A 7,830-nucleotide genomic window follows, 5' to 3' on the forward strand; every position below is an offset into this window, starting at 1 on the left:
TCCTCAACAGCTTTGGTCATGATGTTGCATCATAGCAATAGTAACCCTAACTAAGATAGCTGACAGCCTACTAGTCAGTGAACTGTTCGGTGTGGGATTCTGAAAAATAAGGTTGTGAAGTGATTTAGAAAGATGTCTCCCATCACCTCTAGCTTCTGCACATGTATCTGCACATATATAAACACATTATCACACACATACTCTTCACATTCAAATACATTCCTAAAAATCCTTTCAAGGGAAATTGATTCCTAGTCTTCCAGCTCGTCACGGTACATCTTCAAAGGCAATGGCTTACTAGCTAGATGCTAGTCTGCCCTCTGGTCTTTGGGGCTACATTAGCCAAGAAGGGTAAAAAAGCAGGAGACTGTGAATGGAAGGAGAAAATAGAGAAAGTACATGAAGGAGAATTAACAAAATTACGGAATAAAAAGTTCAATATGAGCATTCCAATCCCTTCCCTAACCTTGCTCAAACAGTAAGTAGCACACAGTGAGTCAGTAACAAGTTCAGTACCGTGAAAGGAAGACCAATTCATGGTCATGGAGAACGGAGCAGGCATAATGATCTGTTCCTAGACACTTCGTGTGGGGCTCAGGTCTCAAGATGTTTAAGTAGCAGTAGTAACTACCAAGTTTGTTTCACCTGGAAAACAATCCAACATAGAATGTACGCTCTTTTCAATGATAACCTTTCAAAATATGAATGGCATTCACTGTGTATTTCAACTGACTTCCCCTCAGCTTGAAATACCAACATCCTCACATCATGGTAATGGAGAAGGAACCTCTTTAGGGAGTCTGGTCTCTGTGCCGGTGGTGTGTCATAGGCAGGCCTGGGCATCATTTTCAAGACACTCAAGTTCAACAAGGGTACAGACTCTGATTTGAATGTGGCCTCTGAAATGCATGAACTGGAAACATAACCTCAAATCAGTGTATTATTGTTATTGTCACTGTTATTAAGAAGTATGTCCTGTGGAGCTAATTAATCTTAGATGAGTTCATGAAAGCAAGCCCCTTTTGATTTGTGGCTTTATAAGAATAAGAAAGGCTCCAACTGGTATATTTGTTTTGTCTCACAATGGTGCCTTCTGCCATATTATGTGGTTAAAAAGAGCCCAGAAGACTTAAAAGAGATGCCAACATTTCACTGTAGGCTTCATACTCTTCATTACTATGAGCAAAGTAGACTTCTATTCCTCTTTTGAAACTTTTTGATTCTTTGTTTCACATAATGCACCCCAGTCTTGGTCATCTCCCTATACCCACATATCTGCCCTTTGCTCTTACAACTCCCTCCCAAAATAAAAACACACGCAAATAAAAAACAAAACAAAGCATAGAAAACATCTCATCATGGAAGCTGTAGTGTGTTGCAGTGTGTCACACAGTATATCCCTCTGTCTACACATCTTCACTTACAAATGTTTTTTGCAATGAGTCATTGGTCTGGTCTGAGATCTCTAGCTTCTGTGTTACCATCAATATTGGATCCTCACTGTATCTCCTTCTAGTTATCTTGTTGTTGCCCTGTGTCATGGAGATCCTGCAGCATTGGATCAGTAGGACTGGCCCTTTTATGTGCCCTGACCATTTACTGATGGTTCAGATTATGAGATGAACCAACTCAGAGCCCTAGATCTAGGCCTGGGTGATAGTTGAGCCGGTCAAAGTGCTGGCTTTCCCTTATCTGCACCACTAAGATGAATTCTTCAGGACTACCCCAACTACGCCACCCAATTCTGCCCTCAGCAGGTGGCAGGGCCAGCTCCCCTGCCCTTGTGAAAGCTCACTAGTACCTATGCCTCCAGAGCCAGCTTCATGTGCTGCAGACTTTAAGGGGCTAGATAAGCTCTCTCAATTGGGCCTGGCTCACCTGTACCTTTGTATCAGGGCCAGTTCCTTTGATTTGCCTAAAGGCAGTTCAGGGCCCACTCTACAACCAGTGACAGGGCAGGGCTAGCTCTCCGACTCTCGTGTCCTAGGGCCAGCTTTCTTGACTACAATAGGTGATGAGGAAAAATGGGGAAGGCATCACCCCCACATCCAGATCACCTCACAGCAGACAGCTGTGGGTGCATTTCTCTTTTCCTTTCACCCTCAAGGCTAGCTCACCTGCACTCCCTCTACCAAGGCTATCCTTACTGTGTTGCACAGGTGAGGTACAGGGCCTGCTTTCCTAAATGTTGCAGCCAATGAGAGACGGGACCACTTTTTAGCTCTCAAGACCCTGAGAGCAGCTTTCCCAACTGCTGGGGGTCTTGAAAGGGGAGGGAAAATACTTCTAGGCCTGCACCACCCCACAGCAGGTGAGTGGCAGAGTTAGTTCTCCCTCACTTATCCCCTTCAACTGGCATGGCCTTGTTGGAGGAAATGTGTCAGTCAAAATGTGTTTTGGGGTTTTGTATACTCAAGCTAGGTCAAGTGTCGCTCTTCCTGCTGCCTGTGGATCCAGATGTACAACTCCTAGCTACTTCTCCAGCACCATGTCTGCATGTGTGCCGCCATGACCCTACTATAGACCAAACCTCTGAAAGTGTAAAGAAGTCCCAATTAAATGCTTTCTTTTGTAAGAGTTGCCATGATCATCTTGTCTCTTCTCAGCAATAGTACACTGACCAAGACAGTAACCAAGTGGAAAACTTGGTTTTTCCAAGGAAAACTACTTTTTCTGCTCTCAGCAATTTTTAGTTGCCTTCATGTTGCTGAAGTTGTTCTTTGTATAGGTTTGAAGCCTCATGGGATGTTCCCAATTCATTTTAATATGTCTATTGCTGTACCTGTTACATTCAAGTTTAGGCAGTCATGTTGGTGAGACTTTATGGTATAGCTGCCAATATTCCTAGGATGTGTTTTAGTCATCAGAACATAGAGCATCCAAAGGCCCCCAGAAAGAGAGGAGGGATTTCTGCACATGACACTAAAGATGCTATGTTCTCAGACACAGTTGTAATTAGCTCCCCAAGAGTAAACTTGATAAAAGGAGCTAGATATGTAGCAATCATGGAAGGTCCATTTATAAAGTACATTTATGGACTTCACAGTATATGTAGGCAGACATATGCATAATCATATTTATACCCATGCATACTCATATAAAGATGCATATGTCATGTGCAGCCATGAGCACAAGAACACAAGTACTCACACTTTGTAAAGGTATAAAGGCACACAACTGTGAGGGTATACAGATATAAATGTGCATATGCAAGTGTACACATTTGTGTATTATAGACATGCTGCCTTACACGCATAAGTACATTCGTCCATGAATGCATTCCTACTGGTCCTATACACAGATGGGAAGATACACACTGAATCACTCATACAAACCAGAATATAGTGAGCACTGCACTTGTGACATGGTATTCAACTAACTCTTTGGAGACCACACTGAATACACTATTGAGGCCCTAAGAAATGAGTCCTTATCCTCATAGAACCCCAGAACTTACTGATTGCTGGACTCTAGCAGTGCCTGAACTCTGGTGATTTGATTATGGGAGAGTTGGGTGATTGCCTCACTTGATTTCCTTCAGGGTCAGGACATGGAATTTCCTGAAACTTCTCCTTGATTGACATTATGTTATGCACATATAGCCTCTTTCTATCTCCTGCCTCTATTGCTAATATACTGTCCCACAATTAGGGATGATTTCCCACTCTATCATCATTTAACTACAAAATAAAAGACATATTCATGCTAATCAGTGTGCTTTGGGCTTCTTCAAAAAACAAGATTGGTCAGAGTACAAGGACAAATAAATGTCCTGTCTTCATCTGTTTTCTGACAATGCAACGAAATACCTGTGATCAGAAACTTACGCTGAATAGAAGTTTAGCCACTCTGGCAATGGGTAAAGAGACAATTTGATCATGGTGCTGCTCTAATATCAGCCAGAGACAGAGCAGATGGGAATCCTTTGTTCATCCTAGCCTGATGCCCAGTTTGTTATCCAAAGCTGTTTGATGACCAGGACACATAAAAATCAAATCAAATCAAATCCCAGAAGCATAGTGCAAGAGGAGGAAGACAGACAGAAACCTGTGCTCTACCATGCCATGACATGGGGTAGGGGCAAGAAAAGAGGCCCAAAGATCTGACTTAACCCCACCCTTTGCATAGTATAAGGCATAGGTAGGTCATAGACACACAGAGCCCTGCCTACTAGCACACAAAGCAACACGGGAAGAGGAAAACAACAGAGACCTGTGGATGCCATGCCACCTACAGTCTTGCCCTCTGGCTCACAGCAAAGTAACCATAAACATAAACACCCTCTTGCCAGAGAATGTCACCCAGGGGTCTGCCAGCCCCATAGAAAGCCTTCAGTGGGAGCTACCACAATGTGTGAGTATGTGACGAACAGAATGGAGGGAGAGAGAAGTGGATCAACTTGAGCATTATGAAAAGACATGGAAGTAGAGAATCCAGGGTGGAGAGGAGTGTTGTGAATGCTCACCCCTGCCACCTGGGGCGAGTCCTAGCATGAATTGCTGCTGAGGGCCATGTCTCATTCTGTGGTCAGTGCCATGGCTCCGCTGCAATGTCCTTGGCTCATATTAGCACTAGAAGATGTAGAGTTGTCCTTGATGGGCAGACACGGTGCTTGAGAAATAGCTGAGAGTTCTCCATCTGGATCCTCATGTGGCAGGAAGTGAGACAGTGGGACTGGCTTGGGATTTTGAAACTCAAAGGACCCTCTCCCCACTGCCCCATGATATTCTTCTTCAAATAAGGCCACACCTACTTCATCAATGCCATACTTCCTAATGCATCTCAAGTCGTGCCACTCTCTGATGACCAAGCATTCAAATTTACTAGCCTGTAGCTGTGATTCCTATCCAAACCACCACAGTTACCCAATATCAAATGGTCTGCCCTGAAAACACACATACAAATAATATTATATAGACTGAGCAGGTTGTATTTATGTATTTACATATGTGTGTGAGTGTGCATGTGTGTGTGTGTGTGTGTGTGTGTGTATGTGTGTGTGTAAAACAAAACTTAATGAAAAAATACCATGAATTTGAAAAGAAGTAAGGAAGGGTATGTGGGAATGTTTAGAGGACTGGTTCTCAACCAATGAGTTGCAACCTCTTTGGCGTCTTTGGGGGTCAAAGGATCCTTTACAGGGGTCACTTATCAGATACCCTTTAAGTACAATTCATAACAGTAGCAAAATTACAGTTATGCAGTAGCAATGAAAATAATGTTACGGTTATGAGTCACCACAACGCAATGAATTATATTAAAGGGTTGCAGCCTTAGGAAAATTGAGACTCATTGGTTTAGAGGGAGAAAAGGGGAAAGGAGAAATGATCTAATTATAAGATCGAAAACTAAAAGGAATAATTAGAAAAAATAATAAAGCCCACATCCAGGCCATCCGTCCTACTCTGGTGATCCCAGAGAAGCTTGACCCTCAGTGTTTCCCTAAATCACTTTGTAGCCATCTTTCCCTTCACAAGTGTTTTTCCTCTTCAAAATTATCTAAGCAAAATGGAAACACTTTCTCTCTCTCTCTCTCTCTCTCTCTCTCTCATTACTCTCATGTTCTTTACAAATGAAATCCACTAACAGACCCTATCAATGAAGGAAGGTGGGGGTTCTGTGAATGCCTGCCCTGTAGTGTCAGCATGAGTGCCAGTCACCAGCTCAGTGAAAGGACAATAGATTTTAATTAATAAAGTAACAAAACCTTGATTTCATATTCAGAAGCAAGTTGGACATATTAAAATTGGTGTAGACTAGTATGCTTTACTAAATGTCTTCCCTGTGCTCATCAGTCTCTGTTTCCCATAAGAAGAAATGTCAACAACACCACCTTCTATGTAGTGACTTTACACACTTTTAAATGGAAGTTGGCATTTACAAGGAGCCCTGATTTAAGCATGAGCATTAAGAGAGGGGAAGGGGCAGTACCTTCTTGTAGGGAGAGCTTGTAGGACATGCTGTGAAGTAGAAGAAGGCTTGTCAAGAGTGAATCCCCTTTAACTTATGTTTAGCCTTTGCTAGTGTCTTAGGGTTTTACTGCCGTGAACAGACACTATGACCAAGGCAGCTCTTATAAGGATAACACTTAATTGGGCCTGGCTTACAGGTTCAGAGGTCCAGTCCATTATCATCGAGGCAGGAACATGGCAGCATCCAGGCAGGCATTGTGCTGGCAGAGCTGAGAGTTCTACATCATTATCTGAAGGCTGCTAGCAGAATACTGGCATCAAGACAGTTAGGATGAGGGTCTTAAAACCCACACCCACAGTGACACACCTACTCCAACAGGGCCACACCTTCTAATAGTGACACTCTGTGGGCTAACCATCACAACTAGCTTGAGTCTTTGTTTACCTCCTGCTAAGTTTCATGGAGAGAGCAGAGGACTTAACACTCCCTCCCTGCTACAGACACGGGCAGTTCATGGATAACATTTGGAGAAGTTCTGACTTCTAGTAGAGAAGAAAGAATTCTGGAATGGTATCCTTGAGAAGCTTGTAAAAAATTGGGCTGGGCCTTAACATGGACAACCAAGGCACATACAACAAACTGGGAAAGGGCGGTGTGACAGTTCTGCTTGGAACTGGATCTGACAGCTGAGACGCAAACTTCTCAGTCTGGACTAGAGGTGACCATGAGCCTTCCATCAAGTATGCAAGCTCTTCTCCCCCTAGAGCCTCAGCTTGAACCATCTGGCAGTTGAGAGGCCCAACTCTGAGGTTCAGGTTTAGGAGTACTGTTGTGCCTTTCTTTGCTTTGGATCAAACTATGGACTTCAGTCCTTCCTTGACTTTTCTGTCTGGGTCTTTGCGGGCTGGAGAAAACTAGTGAAACAAATTTTGTGAGTCATTTCCTCCACTAATGAATCCTTTCCTCACTGTGTGGTCTCAAGTGAAGCAGATGTAAGCAGCTTTGTGGGTAGCCTTGAACCCCCCACCAGGGGGACAGACCTCCTGGGGATGAAAGCTGGGGCATAGGATGAAATCACAGAAAACAATATTTCAATTGTAACTTATTTTTGTTCTAAGCATGAGCAGCCCCAGCCCCAAGTGCAAATAACCATTACCTTCATGGCAAGTTCAAAGATGCTAAGGGCCCCAAAACTGTATATTACCTGAATTTCCATACTAGGAAACATACCTTTTTATCATGAGTTCAGTTTACTAACAACCAGAAAACTGTTAACCAGTCATTTTAAACCACCAATACCTTCAAATGGATTACTTTTCTTATGTATTCATTTATCAGGCTCTTGGCATAAGTTTGAGAAAAAGAAAAACAGATACACCATGAGACACACAGGGTGAAACAGTCAAAGGAAAAAATACAGAAAAATGAAAAGAAAGTTCTCACTATGACAAGTTTTGGCCTCTTGGCTGCGTGTAAATGCTAGAACAGGACTGAACATTCTGCTTCAAGTTTCTCTGAAGAAAAACATGAATGGAAATGAGTTAATTCACAGAAAGATTAGTTTAAGATATTAGTGAGAACACTGTCAGAAAAATAGAAACTTCATCAAACAACTGGAACCAACACCTGTATAAGGGTCCTTGACCAATCAGGAGGTGAGTACAGTAGGCCCATACCCAAGGCACTAATAGACAAAGCAAGGAGACAGCAGAAGTGAGTGAATAAAGATGAGAACAAGAATCTTACAAGAGATGCCAAGGAGTTATGAGTAATAATAATAATAATAATAATAATAATAATAATAATAATAAATCATCCTGGTGATTCGAGCCTAGGCATGATGGTGGCAGCACCTAGCCTTTGGGAGGTGGAGACAGGAAGACAGAGTTCAAGAACAACCTGGGGCTCCATGGTAAT

The 7,830-nt window shown here is 42.8% G+C and overlaps 1 non-coding gene across 1 annotated transcript; it reads left to right on the forward strand.

The window, feature by feature from the left end:
• Window positions 1-3,842: 3,842 nt before the first annotated feature.
• On the forward strand, window positions 3,843-3,988 carry LOC120097229 (small nucleolar RNA SNORA48). Its single transcript, XR_005494458.1, has one exon. It is a non-coding gene; the product is annotated as a small nucleolar RNA SNORA48 (small nucleolar RNA).
• The last annotated feature ends 3,842 nt before the right edge of the window (window positions 3,989-7,830 follow it).

This window comes from Rattus norvegicus, chromosome 15, assembly GCF_036323735.1.
Source record: "Rattus norvegicus strain BN/NHsdMcwi chromosome 15, GRCr8, whole genome shotgun sequence".
NCBI classification, from domain to species: Eukaryota; Metazoa; Chordata; class Mammalia; order Rodentia; family Muridae; genus Rattus; species Rattus norvegicus.